This window comes from Ambystoma mexicanum, chromosome 1q (assembly GCF_040938575.1).
Source record: "Ambystoma mexicanum isolate Mex_15411 chromosome 1q, UKY_AmexF1_1, whole genome shotgun sequence".
In the NCBI taxonomy this organism is placed as follows: Eukaryota; Metazoa; Chordata; class Amphibia; order Caudata; family Ambystomatidae; genus Ambystoma; species Ambystoma mexicanum.
Genome location: NC_090922.1, coordinates 1233998920 through 1234017362, shown reverse-complemented (window position 1 = coordinate 1234017362; position 18443 = coordinate 1233998920).

Sequence of the window (18443 nt, the reverse complement as noted above, 5' to 3'; positions counted from 1 at the left end):
ACCTGAGTGGCTCTCAAAGAGACCAACTGGCTCCCAGTGGAGCAAATGCCATCTCCGTGGCCAGTTTACAAGTCACTGTTGGGGGGTTCCCATAACCCACCAGTGAATAGACTCTAGAACAGTCATTCATGAGGAAGGTGCACAATGGCCAATCCTACAGAATGCATGATTCACTGCTTGGGCCTCTTTTATGGACCCAGACCAGCCTCCCCTTCCTCAGATATGCCACGAAGACAGCTGTGTTCAAGGACAGAGTCTTCTAACAATCAACCAGTGCTGTCAGCCCTTCTGCCCCCATACCTTCTTCTAAAGAGGTTCGAGAGTCAATACCACACACAGATTCTTGCTGCCCAGAACTGGCGACAAGCAGCCAGAATATGGAAAGAGTGCCTCTTGAAGGTGGTGCACTTGGGTATTACAGAAGGTGCCGGATGCTCCTTCTGTGATGCCAAATAAGCTTGTGGCAATCACTAGGGCGTGTGCCCTCATCATCAAAAGAGGGATTCTGATTGCCATCTTGCAAGCTCTGTATTATCAAATCACACCTAGGGGCAGTCAGACTTTGCATTTGTGCACCCTACACAGAGGTGGCGCAAATGCCCAGCACAGCCCAAGAGTGACCAACACGTAAGACATGATCATTCCAGAGCCGTTTCAGCCCCCACCCCCACCGCTAGCAGAGGTCAATGATTACAGACTGTCCCCACCTCAAGCCTCAGTCAGCCCCCTTCAAATGAGCAGTAATATTGAGCGTCAAAGTGGCTCTGCGCCTTTGCAAACGTGCTGTGCCGCTTCTGAGAGCTTTGGGTCCGCTGGGGTGTTTTTTTTTTCTTTTTTCTTTTTAGTTACTGAAGGGCAAAGCCCCAAGCAGCACCTCTGGATGCATGCTTGTGCTGGACCAGTATTGCGTCCAAAAAAGCAGAAAATACTTCACTCTAGACTCATCTGGAATTGCTTATTTATCCTGCAGATTATGATCTGCTATTGTTTATTGCTGAACAATTCCCACCCACTAGACGCATGGGATTGTTCCCAAGAGGAGCGGAAAAGCTCAGGCACAAACAGTAGTCTCACTCCATTGCGGTGGGCTAGCAATAGAGGCTAGTAGTTCAAGTTCCCAATCAGTCAGCCATAGTCACCTGAGCAAGTGGCTACTTTTCCCACTCGTCCATCCATTCCCACCAGGTCGTTCACAGTACCTGCAGGGTGCAGTTTCTTTGCTGGCCCAAAAAGAGCCATGTGATATGAGAGGTTATTTATGACACGCTTAACACCCAGAGGTTTCTAAGCACAGACCCAGGGATCGAACCTGTGGTGCTCTGTGGCGTCTTGCTTCCAAGGCGAGCACGTTGCCCCTGAGCTATTCTCTGGACAGGTGACCTGTGAGGTGGCACGCACAGCCTGTGCGCTTTTGTTGCTTATTTACACACCCACGGACTTCCCACGACCAGGCTAATACATATGGCCATTCCCACCCACTACCTGCCTTTCCACACCCAAAACATATTATCCTGGGAGCTCTTTCATCTGGCTTTTTCTAGCAGTAACATCAAACTTTGGGCTGTCAGAGTTACTCCCAAGCAGTCTACTGAGAGTTAATGGTTTAACGGCAGCTTTAACTGTGCTACTGGTGCAATAACAATGTCTTCAGCCACTTTATCTGTTCCTTGCACTGAAGCTCTGTTAAAAACAAGCATTGTCAGAGTGAACGGTTTTGACATATCTAGGTATTAGATAGGCATGCGCCAGTCAATGCTATCATACACCTAGGTAATCCAACCATGTTCCAGCGGTTGCCATTTTATGAACAAGTAGAGTCATTCTGGCAGTACCTGGAAAATGCCTATCCCATGCCTGCACAAAATCCAGCACACTTAGCGTTGCCAGTGCCTGTTTTGTTTAAGGACTCCTGACTCTGTAATACGAATTTGGTTTACAAAGACAAACAGAGCCCAAGGGCCAGTCTGGATTTGCATGAAATCTGTCCCAGTGCAAATGTGGACAGCCCACTTATTATCTGCCTGTCTACGGGGGAAAGGTTCCCATGTGAAGGATCTCTCACTGGCGGGACCCCCCAACTGATATCATCATGCTTGTATAATGGATAGTTGGCTGTCCAATCCTGTGAAGTCCCTATAAGCCTCATTAAATTCACTGAATTCCCACAAAAATCGTTTACCGTTACCGTCACTTGGTCCAGTGGCTTTACCACTGGATTGTAAGTAGTGGTAATTCCCCATTTTGGGAGTCTATAGGACTCAGTGGGAATGATTAGTGGATTTACCACCAGCAGATTTACCGCACAGTCAATGAAAGGATTTTTGGAAGTGAAGTTGCTGGAGGGAAATCCTCGACTTTAACTCCACATTTATAATTCAGTGGTGTGGGAAAAATGGTGTCAAATCCGCTACCACCAAAACAGTGGCAGTCATGGAATTACCACCACTTTCTTCCTGCACCGCCGAAAATTGTAATGTGCCTGGAGCTGACTATTGGAAGGCATAATACATGCATTCCCCACTGATGAGCTGGAGTCCCGAGGACACACGTGTTATTTTCATAGAGAAAGGAAACCCAACAATAAGGAAAAAAAATCCAATTAGTTTTGACTGTACATGTGCTGTTAAAAAGAGTACTTTATTCCGATGACTTCCTGACTTATGGGTAATAAAAGTGTAGGCAAATGCAAATTATTCTAATGAGGCAATTAGCCTTTCATCCATTTCCAAAGGTAGGTGATAAAAGTGCAGGCGAATGCAACCTCCAGTGGGCCTCGCAGGACCTTTGATGGGTGGAGCGGTGGGATGTGTTTTCTTCAGAAGAGCAGCAGGTGGATGTGCTCAATAGGGAGGGATGAGGTATGCTACCGTCTTCTGGGAGCTATATGAGTATGGATGTCATTGCGTTCATTTCCTGGGTATGCTTCACACAGGGGGTGGAGCAGTAACACTCAGGTGACATCCAAGGCACTCCTGTGGTGGCAATGAAGGGCTGGGGTGTAACAGAATAATGCTGCCATTATAAATGTTTATTTATGTGCAGTGTTTGTGTGCAGATGTTTTCCTTCCATGCATAAAAGGTGCTGGAAGATTGTTTCTTTATTTAGCATTGTGCGTTATTTTATTTGACCTCCTGGTCACTCTTTCTGCCTTCTGTCTAAAGTGGCAGTGGGAATTGAGCACTAACCCCAGGCTGCAGCAAACAAATAGTTAACACACAACCCAATGAGAAATTCCTCATTTCTATTCCCTTACAATACGCATGCGGTGGTGCATATCTGTGGATCCGAAGTGTGTCTTTGTGGTTGAGGTCAACCGTAAGGCACACTAAATATTTGTGAATGGCTTTAAGCTTATTCATATTAATTTGCAGTCATTTACACATGTATACATATTGCACCTTTTGGACTGAAACAAGGAATTACCCAGAACATGGGGCAGGTAACAACTGACAGTCGGGGAGGACTACAGTTAGTGGTGTTGGAGTTTCCATTGCAGGCAAGACATGGGGGCTCCAGAAGCACCCGTTACTGCCACCTCATGGCCTACACAGTTCCATGTCACTGCCACCACACCACCAACAAAAGCAAATACCTGCCAATAGTCATCTCACCACCCCCTGTTTGCTCAGACATGCAATAAACAGATGTGAGGATACACATATTGCTTATAAATCAAATTGATTAAGGCAAACTTGGTTAAGACATTTGTATTACACGAGAAGCTCCTTTGCAGCTGCAATTAAGCCATTAAATATCAGAAGACTGGTTAGAAATAATACTCACCAGTCCTATACTGCACAAAGTTTGCTGCTGCGTGACAGCGCTAGCTCAAAGAGGTCCTAGGAAGATGTGTTTTGGGAAAGGATGGGTTGGGAATGGCCACCAGGACGGGCATGTCCATAAATGGTCAATGGGTGGGTAAATACCCAAACAACACTCAAAAGCTGTGTGTCCCTCCCCCATCCAGTCGCATTTCTAGCTGTACTCAAATGCAATAGTGTTGGATATTAGGCGGTGCCTTAGAGTGTCACCTAATAGCCAAAACTAAAAAGTGAGTTGGTAAAACAGGCTGGGTAGCGATTGCCAACCACTTTGGTCATAAATTATTCCACTGCGTTTTGGCAGAGCTATTATTTCTGTTAATGAGAGTCATTTGTATGTGATTTGTAGGATGTTTTTTAAGTACCCAAAGGCCTACTTCATGAGCTGGTTGTTTCGCTGTCGTTACCGTAGATTTCTTCAAATACCATTTCAACTAAAGAGATTTTACCGAATTTATTTCACTGAAAATGGTAGGGGAAATTGTATTTGTGTAATGCATAATAGGTGGGTGTGGGGTAATGGTATAAGTTAGGGAGGGGTGAGGGTGGGTGCGAGGGGTCTCCCACCATTGTATTAAAAAAGAATAGAAAAAGTAAAAAGTAGATTTCGTTTTTCGGTGAAATCTCTGTTAGGTGAAATATTTTCTAATCAATCACGTACTCCTTTCGCTGTTATGTCTAAAGTCTGGTTCTGGGATAGTCTGCATCTGGGTGTTCTTGACTCTGGAGGGTTCCCCATTGGCGCTAGTCATCTCATCTTGTCAGGCAGATTACCAGAGCACCTCTAATGTCAGGAAGAGCTTTATGCTGATGTGCTCATGAAAAAATGCACCAGTTAGAGTTCCTTCTAACAAGGTGTGAGAATGCACCATCATGGCAGACTGGCTCCAAATATAGGCCGGGAAAAAGTCAAATACAACATGACACGTGGATTTCTTTTTGCCATGACTTTAAACAAAAGAGCCTATATGAAATAATCTTTAAAGCACCTTATAATTCAAACGTACACATACGTGTAAGTTGTAAATATGCATTTTCATGGTGTATTAAAGTTGTGATTACTATGAATTGAAAATGTCAGTCAATGTCAAAACACTAGGGATGGTTTTGCAGAAACTTTGCAGAGGTGCAAGTGCAATTAGTACTAGGGTAAACATGACCCTAGTGCAAAGTACTTGCATTAGATTGCATGCCTGGTACTGCCCTCAAATACCAGTTTTAAACATCATATGGCAAACATTGCCATCACATGCTAAGCTACATGAATGATATCCCCGGATTTGCTCTGAATCCGTTGGTACTTTTATCATAAGCAGATATCCCCACCAAATGTCCAGACACTCATGGTATGTCACGCATTGACATGAAATCCCAAACACTCGGTCATATAGCAGGTAGTGCATCACATGCCATAAGATGTCATGAAAAGCCATGTATTCCCATAGAATTGCCAAATACTTACATTAAATGGGAGGAGCTCAGATTGGCCCAGGTATATTCCATATGCCAACTGTTGCCATCAATTGCCAGCTTCACACATTAAATGTCAGGCATTGGCAGATAGTGCCATCAAACGACCAGATACTAGTCTTATAAGCCATGAACGCCCTCAAATGCAGGGTGCTTGTGTCGTTTGTAATCAAATGCTAGATTCCCACATATTATGCCAGCTATTGCAGTATATATCAGGTATTGCCATTGAATACCATGTATTCGCATCATGTCATACAGGTCAACCATATCATCTCTGTGTTGGGCTGGAGTCCATTGAAGTCTATCTAGGGGTATCAGTCTTGTTCATTATGTTGAACTAAGCTCAGGGTGGGTTGCACCGGGCAAATTCGGGTGAGTTGTGAGTTATGTTATTGGACTTCTGAACCAAGAAGAGTTGTGTATCGCCCGTGCCTCGCCACAAAGGCGGCAGGAATGGGGCCTTGGTGGGGAAAGCATGAATGTACTGACATTCGATGGAGGCATGGCATCCCATGTGTACTGTGGCTCAGAAACAGTCCTACCAGCTCTGCCGGCCTTACAGAGGTACTGGCACTGTCCTAGTTGAGAGATCCTAGCTGTTCGAGAAAAAGGCTGTTTTGAACAGAGATTAGTAATCTTCTACGTGTTTGTGATCTTGATGATTGGGGTCTCTGGCATTCAATCATGACTCCTCCACTTGAGGATATTGTGCAATCTCGGGCACATCACTGTACTGTGAAAAACACTAAGCACCTTAATGGGAATACTGATCAAAAATATATATGCTTGGACACTCCTATCCGCGAAGTCTCCGCACCCTGTCTCGTAGTGCCACAGCTTAAAGTGAGACTTTACAAAAATAACCGCAGAGTCCATTACCGCGGCTAATTTTTTCTGGTAGGGTGTTGGAATTACCTCCAGCTCTTACCTGGGGGCCATTCCTTCACCACACCGGCAAGCTTGTACTTTGCTGTTGCATAAACGTGCCGGTATACAGTAATAGCTGAATGTTAATTTGGCACCAGCAAAGTTGTAATGACCCCCATTGTCATTTCAAGAAAGAAAGGCCAATTGAAAATGAACATTTTAGTGAAAACAAAAAAAACAATTGCATAAGGAAAATAATTATTCAGTAAGAGAAGGAAAGAGGCAAAAGCAGCGGCATGGCCAGTGTTTCGTGCAGGAGAGCTTTTTCAGGGTGATACAAAGTAGTTGGTAGACATTCATGCAACTGTTATCATCTGTGTAAGTAGTTCCTTACAAAAGTAATAGATTTTAACAAAAAACGTGTGTACTGCAAGGGACTACTGGTCTGTTACTGAAATACTCATTAATCCAAAACAAAATCCGTGACTGTGAAGCGGAACTTCCAGGTGCTCCTTGCGGTAATATCCATGTAGGAGCTGTAAGCCAAGTTACGCTAGGACACAGTTTTGCTTGAAAAGCGAAACATAATAACTGTATACCTTATGTTTAGTGTTTCAGGGATGCAAAGCAAAGCTCCCAAGGAATCTTCATCTGTATATCGAGCTTGTTCTAGAGATCTCTTAAAACAGTTATAGTTGTAGAACCTGAGCTCTATAAAATGCCTGTACAACAATCCCTGGTTGTACAATGGGGCACTTTCGCTTTGGGTGTAGAGGTGCAGAGTCTCCTGGCCTTTTTACACTTTTTGTTTATTAAATCACATCAGCCAAAAAATACAGAAGAACAAACTAGGCAAAATTACACATAGAAACAAAATACAAAATAGAGGCGAATCTCCCAGCCACCCGTATAACCTGCTCATTACAATGTATTAGCACATGAAAGTCGTTATTGACTTCCTCTCAGGCAATCAGAATGCTCGGAGAGCAATCAATAACTTCTGGTAGTGACTGCATTCTGAATATTCCGACTTTAAAAGCAGGCAGGGAAACAACAATGCAACTTCGAGACATGTTTCATTTAACAAAACACTCCCTCTCTGAGAGGATATTTTCCCCCTGCATCATACAATTTAACGCACCCAAGAGAAAGCTTAAACATGTGAAAAGCTCTCACTGTCTTATAGAGGAACCGTTGCGCTTTACATTACACCGGATGCATGCTCATGTTAAGGTCATTCCAGTTCAACCAAGTTTGCAATTGAAATGCTTAACTTATAAAGACACCCTTGTTTTTTAAATATTACAAAATAAAAACACATTTAATTTACAAACCCAGTTTCACTATTTCTTTTACACAGCGCTGCACGTTTTCCACTTTACAAGCGCAACTGAGAAACCTATATTGCTAATACCAGTATGTGATAATAAACAGCCTTACGGACCTCAGGAGGGGGTCATTATCGCATGGGATAGTGACCCTTCTCCAACTGATGGCCAGAGGCTTTGCCTCTCGGATGATGAAGATAACTTATCAATTAACGGAGATGCCTGCGGAACAAAGGGATAGTTGTAGTCTCACAAGGGGAGGAAGGTGACAAGAAATAAGGAATGCAATTGGTGTTTCCCTTGTCTAAGGGAAATACTGGCTAACAATTTACTATATTAAATATGTATTTTTAAATAACAAGTAGAGAGGCAAGCAAAGAAAAAAAGGAATATCATGAAGAAAAGGGAGAGGCCAGAAGTGGTGTGAGGAAACTAGGGCCAGAGTGTATTACCAAAAGAGGGCATTGTTTAAGAATTATTGGTAGAAGAGGACTTGCATTTTGGCAACATGGAATTCACTGCACATTTTTAGATAGAGTCATCTTTACAATTTAAGTTGTGTCCACCTTTTTTTCCAACAGGTTGGAAATGTGTCAAGTTATGCTGATACACATTGGCCCATATTACTTTTGAACTACTGTGGTAAATTACCACCATTCTTCCCAGATCACCAGTCCACCGGGAGGTAATCTCGACAATCCTGCAATGATGCAAATAGCGCCAGAGTTTCATTAATGGGAATGATACAATTAACGCCAGCAGAACACACGTTTACATGCTTTTTTTATCAACTACTGACAGTGGTAAACAATGTTCTCCTGCCGTTAGAGAACATTCCGCCAATGTGTCGTAATCCTCTCTTCCATGTGCTGTGACACATTGATAAAAAAATAATAAAACATGTTTTTTAACCTTTGAGGCAGGGAGTGCATAAAATAGAAACTTGCTCAATGGCATTACAATGATTTAATGTTTTATTATGGAAGTTGTATGCTTTCTTTTTTTTATTTCTATGCACTTGTACTTAGTTTTTTATTGTTTTTTTAAAGGTTTGAAAAAAACAAACCCAAATAAAATAAATAAAATTAAAAAATAATATGATTATAGAATGTCATCCCGAAATTACTGTGTGATGTATGGTATACCCTCTTCCCACAGAGCGGTCAAATGAAAAGACGGGAGGAATCAGCCCAGGCTCTCTCCCAAGTTGCAAAATGATTACAATACAGGTGCTCACTGTCTCTCAAGCTCTGGTTCTCTCTAGGCTGTATTATTGTAACAGCCTCTTTCTAAATCTACCTGCCACTACTCTCCGCCCTCTGCAACTAATCCATAACAGGACTGAAAGACTTGTCCTTGGCCTCAAGCCCAGGGATCATATCTCTACAGCTCTGAAATCTCTCCATTGGCTCCCAGTGGATGCAAGGATTAAATTCAAAACCCTCTGTGTTGTCCACAAGTCTTTCTGGGGCCTGGGTCCAAAATACCTTCAGCTATGCCTTTGGCTGGGGCCTCTCTCTGGAACAGTCTCCCTGCCACTCTGAAACTGAAGGACAACCATCTCCGGTTCCGGTAACACCTTAAAACCTTCCTCTTTGCTTCTGCCGTTGCTCCCCCTCTCCCCTGATGATCTGTTCTCTCTCGGCACTGTGCACCTGGCCTACACTTTGTCTTCTGGGCCGAGGTACCTGCTCACCCTGCCACCCTCCCGCACTGCCTCCGGGCCACCCCTTGCACTGGGGTCTGTACCTGTACCCATACAGACCCGCCACCCCCATTTTCTTCCTGCACTTATCAGACATACCCTGTCTGCAGCCTTAAACCCAGTACTTGCCACTTGCTGGCAGCACTACCGCGGATTGCTGCCTTGTTATTTATTTATTCGTATTTCTCTGTTTCTCCTTTGCTCCACACTTTCCACTTCTCCCCCCTTCTATGCCCTTTTCCCCTCTCCCATGCACTTGCATGTTCTCAATGTCACTGGGCCTAGTAAGATCGATGTTTTGTTCTCCCCTGTACCCCTCCCTTGCCTTGTCTTCTCTGAAACACTTGTGTACGAGCGCAATATAAATAAAATATCAATATCAATAGCAATCAAGAAGCATTCCCCTACTTTTTGCTCTTTAACCCTGGGTGTTAAGTACCTTGCACAAGGTGTTGGAATCCATCTGAACCTACACGATAGGAAAGTGGAGTCAGATCTTAAGTGAGGCACAGGAGACTTCAGGGAACAATCCATCCCAAGGAGGAGTCAGTGTCACTGTAGATGGGCAATGAAATGCAGATGCTGTTGAAGTGGGAGAATGGAAGACCAGGCTCCCGTCCTTCGCCTCTCGCGCTTGGCCTAGAGGGTCACGACCCAAACACCCGCCACGAGACGAGTTTGTCCATTTACCAGACGACCAGATACCCTGGTACAGGAACATACGGATGTGCCCATCTGCCTGCCCAGCAGCCCGCACTGGCCATGCCGACACTTGCGGCACGGATCAACTAGACTAAAATCTACACGTCGTTAGAGATGCCATGACGACCTAGACAACGGGAAGCACACCTGTACAAATGTACACACTGGACATTCCCACACCAACCTACACAAAGAATATACTCAGTGCTATGACGTAGGCGACAGGCATATTCACGGACGTGCATCTTTATTATTTTTACATAGGCTTTCAGAATGCAGAAACGCAAGACGCGTCATGAACTCTTCTACTAGCTTGCTCACGCTTCTCTTAAAACCAGTTACCGCCATGAGAAGTATAATGAAGACAATACTGGCCATGAAATTATATGCTCCTATAACCTAAAGCACCTGTGCACCAAACGGACAACTTATGCACTAGGCCCAAGTAGGCCTCAAACAAGAGCTCCCGTGGACATCAACAAGGCAAGAGTCAGTTGCTGATCCTGCAGAATGAGCTCGGCGAAGCAACCAGCCAAGGTCGCAATGTTGCAAACCCACGTTCCAAGAGCAAATCATCAAAGGCACGATGTTGCAACCTCGTACTCCACGCACCAACGTTAAAGTCACACCGACAAATTTAACCAGACGCGCAGTAGAAAAACAATATTAATTGTGCAGAATTCTGCCTCTTTCACGGTCCCTCCCCACGTGACCAAGCCGAACCTGACGAGATGCCAAACCCAGGAGAACAGAGGCGTCTGGATCCCTCGCTACGAGACACTGGCAGATACACTTGAAAGGCTCAATGGACATCTGCAACAGTGGGAGCGGTCCCCCGTCCAGCTATGAATAAGTCCTCACATTGTCTGCATGTACCCATAGTGAAACATTGTTGCAACTTACAGGTACACCGAGAGCTGGGAACGACGGTGGTCCCAGGCTGGGAAGCTCACGGGCGCACCAATCAGAACATGGGGCTCTTATCACTGACGCCAGCAAATTTAGCCAATCCTCAGGAGTCTTCATGTAACAATTCTCATGTATCTAATTGTAGGGACAACCCAGATATACCACCTGACTACACCTTGTCCACTAATATCTTTCTCTATATGTGTGCTATACTAACCCTACCACTCGAACACCCAATTAAGAGTGGCGATAGGTTTTTTGTTAACTTTCTGAAGTGACGCAAGTAGCGCGTCATAATACAGTAAAAAGGGCCTGCGAGCCCCACGATTGTGTGTGTGTCAGGACGAACGCGTACGCTCCTTGACCCATCCCTGCCGTTTTGTCTAATAAACAGCAGAGTCACCTTGCTCCTTGTGTGCGTCTCATACTCTATCTCATCTCATCTGGGATATACACGGGAGGAGTTGGGGCCTCCCTGCCTGGAGGTCCGCGGACGGCCCGGCCGACCCCGGCAGAATTTCCCCCCCGACAAGTTGGAGGCACTGCTGAGATCTGTTTAAGATCGACTTTTTATTTTTACTTTTTCCAGGCACTCCCGTTGCGAGGAGGCCCGGCGGCGCAGCCCCCTCTGCCATTGCCCCCTTCTGAGGACTACAGGACCATCGCGGAGCTGCGAGAAGACCGGACAGCGCAATCCGGATATTGGCCCTCGGGAGCCGGTTGAGAAGTATCCCGCCCGCGGTTGGCGAGTGTCCAGACGTGGTCCAGACGAGGGGAGGTGGCGAGCCGCTTGGAGGGGTGCACGCAGTCGAGTGGCCCTGCATCGAGAGAACTTGGTGAGCATGACACGCACAACAAGCAATGCGAAATTGTGAGGGAGGGGGAGGAAGTAAATAAGGGAGGAGGGAGGTATTGTACAGATGCGCGGCGAAGGTTTAACAACTGAGTGTTGCTAATGGAATGAATGGTGGCGAGACGAGTGCGAGAGAAGTTGGCTACGTCACGCGAAAGAGGGGGGCGGAGCACGAAACATCACGTGTGGCCGCTCGTAGACATTGATTGGCCAAAATCGCGACTAACGTGTAGGGGTGGGTGTGTGTGGTTTCCTACGATTTGATATTTATTGATCAATGAGTAGATGAGGTTTCCTATTGTTCGAGCAAGAAACTCGATAGGTAGATGACGAGGTTCCCTATTGTTCGAGCAAGAAACTCGATAGGTAGATGACGTTTCCCTGTAGGCGGTAGCTAGTTGCATAGTTGCCCAATACGGAAGATAATTGGCTGGTTAAGCCCTCCTGTTGAGGGGCGTATCACACGCGAGGCGACGCAGCGTGCGCAGTCCGATTATATTATTGATGAGATTACCTTGTTCCAGGAGAGACAGGAAGACAGCTGTAGGGTTAGCGGGGGTAGATTGCAAGTGTATTTTGAAATTAATAATGAGAATGTACCAGTAGCGTAAAGACATCGGTGACGTCACCAGTAGGGATTTAATAGGATATCGCGAGCACAAGGAACATTGGGTTTGAGAGTGGTGGGGAAGAGAAACATGATAAGGGAGCAGATACGGAGATAAACGATAAACGAGTGGATCGGAAGAGGAGAAGGGGAGAGGGGCGTGGCTGCGCACGGAGAACGCCGGCCACGGCAAGTGTAAAAGGGGGAGGAGAACGAGGAATCAGGACGACTGTATAAGATCGTCGTAAGGGGTACGCAGCCACAGGGGGCTGCGTGCGCCTCGGCCGCAGGGGGCCGTAGGGGAATGAATATACAATATAAAATTATACATATATACATTTGTGTTTTATTATTTTTTCTTTTTTTAATTATTATTATTGCATAATTTGTCAAGGATTGTCGTAAGTCCCCACACTTACGGGGCCAGGTAAACAATATAAGGTTGTAAATTGCAAACTGATAGTGAAGGGAGGAGTAACAAGTGGGGCACCGCTATGTCATATGGGACAGGGTCGGGAGGGTGGGGGAACACCCTCACTACCCCACTACAACACATATGCACCACACTGCCACCCCATAGGGAGAAATTAATTAAGTACAGCATAGAGTGGACCCAGGGGACGGATAACAAAATGTTAACACCATGGCCGCCTAATGGTAGTTTCGATCCATATGCCCAACATTCATTGCTAAACCATCTGCACAATACATACAAGGGGAAGAAGTTGGCGAGCCATGTGGAGGTGTTTAACCTATGGAGGATGTTCCAGGGGTCCCGACCAGGACCAAATGGAATGTTCTCTATGGGAGAAACACCGGAAGTAAAGGAGATTAAGAAAGAGGGAACGGATGGGGAAAAGGGGTGTGAAAGGACAAAGAATACGGGGAATGAAGGAGAGGGAGGAGAAAAGATTGATAAATTAGACAACATAAAAAAGGAACCGAGCAACGAGATACCCATAACACCGGGAGTGAAAACAGAGGGAGAAGGGTTGTACCCTTTAAGAGAATTAGGAGAAATAGAAGGACAGTTAAGGGCGGCTGAAGGATACTCGAACCCGGCATACAGCCCTCCACCATATGTGGCTCATAGGAAGATGACAGTGGGGGAGGGGAGGATTGGAGAAGAGCAGATTGTAGAGATAGGACATGATGAGTGGGTAGCTGCACAGATATTATTAAAATTACGGGGTTCACTAACGGGAGAAGAGAGGGAGGCAGTAAAGAGAACAGACGAGGATAGTACAAGGAAGAGTGAGATGAAGGGGGAGGAGCTATTACGACAAAGAGAAGAGATTTTGGAGGAAAAATTGGCAAAGCTAAGGGATGAGCAGAATGAATTAATAAAACAGCTTGAGAAGGAGGAAAAAGAGAGAGTGAGGAAAAGGAAAGAGGGTAAAGACGAATTGGACAAATTAAGGGAACGAAATGAGGAGCAAAGGATAGAAGCTGAAAGGGTCAAAGCAGCAGCAGAAAGGGTGTCAAGAGTAGTGTTGAGAGAAAAAAAGAAGGAAGAAGAAGATAAAGAAAGGGAAATGGAAATATGGAGGAGGAGGGTAGTATCAGAGGCAGCTAAGAAATATGAAGAGGGGAAAGCAATAGAAAGAGAAAGGGTGAAATGGGAAAGAAAGAAAGAGGATGAAAGAATATTGGAACAGATGAGCAACGAAGTGATGGAGGAACTAAAAAGGAAAAGGGAGGAAAATAGTAGGGAGATGGAGGAGAGGAGTGAAGGGGAAAGAGGAGGGAGTAATAGGGAGAGTGAAAAATGGGGGGATGTATATAGAAGTAGAGAAGTAGCAACAACATCAACACCAGGGGGAACAGTTGGTAACAAAGAAAGAGGAGAAATGGAGCTAATAGACTTAGAAACAGTAACAGTAAAAGGGAAAAAGGCAGAGTGGGGGATACCATTTATGACTGATTTTTGCAGTGAGGAGGAAGAAGGAGTAGAGAGGGTAGGAAGAAAGAGTGAAAGGGAAAGCTTAGATAAGCTGTACCTCACTAGAACAAACATAGACTCGCCATGGATCAGTAAGAGAAGGGAGGAGCTGGAACAAAGTGAGGAGAGGGTGCAACAACTAGTGGAAAAACAAACCCATGAAGCCACACCATCGCCATCTCCATCACGCCCTCCCCCATCGCACCGTACATGCTCAACCGCCACACGCTCGCTGCGCACAATAAAGCTTGCGCCCTTCATGGACGAATTGACTCCCTATGCATGTCGGCTTAGAGACCTCCCTAGCCGCAGGCAAGACAGACAAATAAACATACCCATATTAAACACAGGAAATGACGAAAAAAGGGGAAAGGACGGAGAGGGAGGTAGGAGTAGGGGTAGTAAGGAAGAATTTGAAGTGGTAAAGGAAACGGGGGAAGAGGAGGGGTGCGAGGACTCAATATTATGGAGCATAAAGCGTGACACAAGACACAACTTAATGCCACTGTTGGAGAGAGGAGGGGTTAGACCGCAGTATGTACCTTGGAAGCATACGGATAAAGAAAATATAAAATGTAGGCTCCCATCACTAAGTGGAGGTGCGGGTAAGTGGATATATGAAATGGAAAAACACACCGCAGGACAGAAACTAGCAGTAGGAGATGTGAAGGGCCTGTTAATATCAATATTAGGGGATAGAGCGGACGACATCTGGAAGAGAGCGGGATTCCATGGGGTAACAATAACGAACACATCGCATGATGGGGCGCCATTTGCAAACTGCAGACATGCGCTATGGCAGGCACTGAGAGTACAGTACCCAGACACATCAGACATAGGAGCAATTACTTCCCGTAAGATGCGTGAGAATGAGGATCCTGTTGATTATATCCAGGATATTCAAGAGAAGTGGCGCATGGAAACTAGAGAACAATGGGATAAAACACCAGCCATATTTTATCATATACTAGTACAAGGGCTCCCAGAAGGAGTTCAGAAACAACTAAAGAAAGTAGTGGGAATGGAAGCAAAACCATGGCCAGAAATACAGCTGACTATAGTACATCATTGCAGGATATGGCAAGGAAAAATGAAACAAAAGGAAGAGGAAAGGAAAACAGAAGAGGCCAAACTAGTACAGAAAAAACTTACTAAATACACAATGGAAGGGGCACTAATAACTGCGCCCACACCAATGGCCCAAAGCCCCACACAAGTAGTGGCTGCACAAGATCCAGCTCAAATAGCACCTCCACAAAGTATTATACAGCAAGTGCCGCCACTGCAATTACACGCACCAAACGTGGGAGGAGGGTACCCAAAGCAAGGAGCTGGGTATTATAGTTATAACAGGGGGAGAGGAGGATTTATGAGAGGGAGAGGATATGGATATAATACCCAACAGCAGGTGGGGGGACTTGGAAATTCCTACCCCACAGGGCAACCGGTATACCAGGACAACACAGGGAGCTTCCCATGGCAGAGCAGGGAACCACCCGTGTGTTGGAGTTGTGGACTACTAGGACACATGTCACGTACGTGTAGGGTCAGGCCAGGAACACCAGCATGGAATGAGCAGGCACAACCTAGGCCATCACAAGAACAGCAGGGCATACAACAACAACAAATAACGCAACAACAGCCACAAACATATTCACTGCCACAACAGCAATTAACACAACAACAGCCACTGCCACAACAACAAGTAGCGCTAACACAACAACCCCAAACTGAACAAACGCAATTGGGTAGGGTGACGGTCTTGGGACACAACCCTTACACAGGGAATGGCCAATCATTGTACCCCCAATAGGACAGCCCACAGACGGCCTTGGTGTGTCCCATCCTGTCAGTAACACCTAATTGTGCAGAGGAGCCACGCATAGAGGTAACGATAGGTGACAAAAAATTATCATTCCTTGTTGACACCGGGGCAACCCGGTCTTGCATAAGGGAAGGTAAATTTAAGATGTCAGGCGAAGCCATGAACACCCAAGGATTTTCTGGGGCTAAAGGATTGGTTCCTTTTACTGATAACGTTCCCTTATCTATCGGAGATTATGATCTGTCAGTTCCACTTTTGTATTATAGTGCCTCACCAGTAAATATACTGGGGAGGGACATAATGAATAGGTTAAATATGACAATCTCCTTTACAGAGGATGGTATAATTTGCTCTACTCCAGGGATTAACATGCTAGCAGCACGACAGATTATGCAAGCATACTGCGGGCAGATAGCGATTAGGGCGGAACCAGTAGATGGCGAGCTATTCCAGTATGGAACAGACATGGCATTTGCATGGATGCCAGGGATCGAAGGGAAAATATGGAGGAGGCCAGCATCTTATCTGTTCCGACCAGAAACACCTGTTAATGAACAAGAAGGAAAGGTGTTTGTAATGGACATTGAGAGCATTATTGCAACAGCTGAGTATATTGCTGTGCACGCCCAAGACAAAGAAGGAAGAGCATGGAGGGCAGTGATAGCACTAGCAGAAGGATGTAGGTTGACCCAGGTGTCAGATGAGGAGCTGTTCTCAGAAGAAAAGGAGGAGGGGGAAATGGTGTTCATGATGAGTGTAGAAATATGGTTAAGAGTGGCTCACAAACAAATAGCGCAGAAAATTGCGATGGCACTTGAGGCACCTGCATGCACCCCAGTCCCTTTCTTTAAGGAGGATATGTCAAAGGTGCCCAAATCATTATGGACCATTAGCCCTTATGACGTAGGGTGCATAAAAAGCATAGGGGGTGTACGGATAAAATTAAAAAAAGGTGCCATACTACCAAGAGTAAAGCAGTACCCATTGTCGAAAGAGGCAGATGAGGGCATATATGAAACTATAACGGCCCTTATAAACAATGGCATATTGGTCCCCTCAGAATCACCATGTAACACGGCTGTGTACCCAGTGCGCAAGACTAAAGGGGGGTCTTGGCGCTTCATACAGGACCTCAGGCCCTTGAACAACATAGTAGAAGCAGAATATCCAGTAACAGCAAACCCGGCCACAATATTGTGTGGCATTCCAGCAGAAGCATCACGATTTACAGTAATAGACCTTAAAAATGCATTTTTCTCAATACCATTACACCCCGACTCACAAGATTTGACAAGTTTCACTTACCGAAATACAAAATGGAAACATACCAGGTTACCACAGGGGTATTGTGAATCACCCTCAATTTTCAATAGAGTAATACAGATGGATTTGGGTAACGTTGAGGTAGAAAGCACAGTGTTACAGTATGTGGATGACATAATAATTTGCAGTATAAACGAAAGTAAATGCAGAGAGGACTCATTAAAAATGTTGACTATATTGGCTGAAAAGGGGTATAAGGTAGACATGGAAAAAATACAATACTGTCAGGAACAAGTACTTTACATTGGCCAACTGATATCCCAACATGGAAGAAAGATTGCACCACAAAGAGCACAGGCCATCTCAAGCACTCCCATGCCACAGACTGTGAGAGAACTGCAGCAATTTCTGGGGCTGTGCAACTACTGTAGAGCATGGGTATTTCATTACAGCTCATACATAGGACCCCTGCTTGAGGGTTTAAAGGAAGCAAATAAAGGGGAGAAAAAGTTGGGGTGGACTATGGAAATGAGGGAGGCATTTGACGAATTGAAGGACGCGATATCAACAGCTCCAGTACTGGCATCCCCAGACTATGAGCGACGCTTTTTTATATTTTCACATTGCGACTCGGCAGTAATGAAAGCAGTATTGGCCCAAAAAACAAGCATGGGCTATAAACCAGTAGCATTTTACAGCGGTCACTTAGACCCCGTGATGTTAGGCCACTTCCCTTGCGAACAAGGTCTCGCTGCAGCTGCTTTTGCAGTAGAAAAGGCATCAGCAATAACCATGGGGTGTCCAACTACACTGTTTGTGGAACATGCACTATTTGCAATATTGAACAAACCCAAGTCCACACTAACGACACAAAGGGCATCGGGTTACGAGATCATTTTGTCTAGGGCTGAACTAGCGATTGTTAGATGTAGCACTGTTAACCCTGCAAGATTTCTAGCAGAAATAATTGAGGAGGGAGATTACGCCCACGACTGCACCCAACTAAATGAAATATATTCATGCACTAGAAAAGTTGAAGAAAATGCACTAGAGGGAGGTGAGCTTTTGTTTATTGATGGGTCATCAACTATTGATCAAGGAGATGGGATACGGAGGACTGGGGCAGCAGTGGTAAAAATGATGGAGG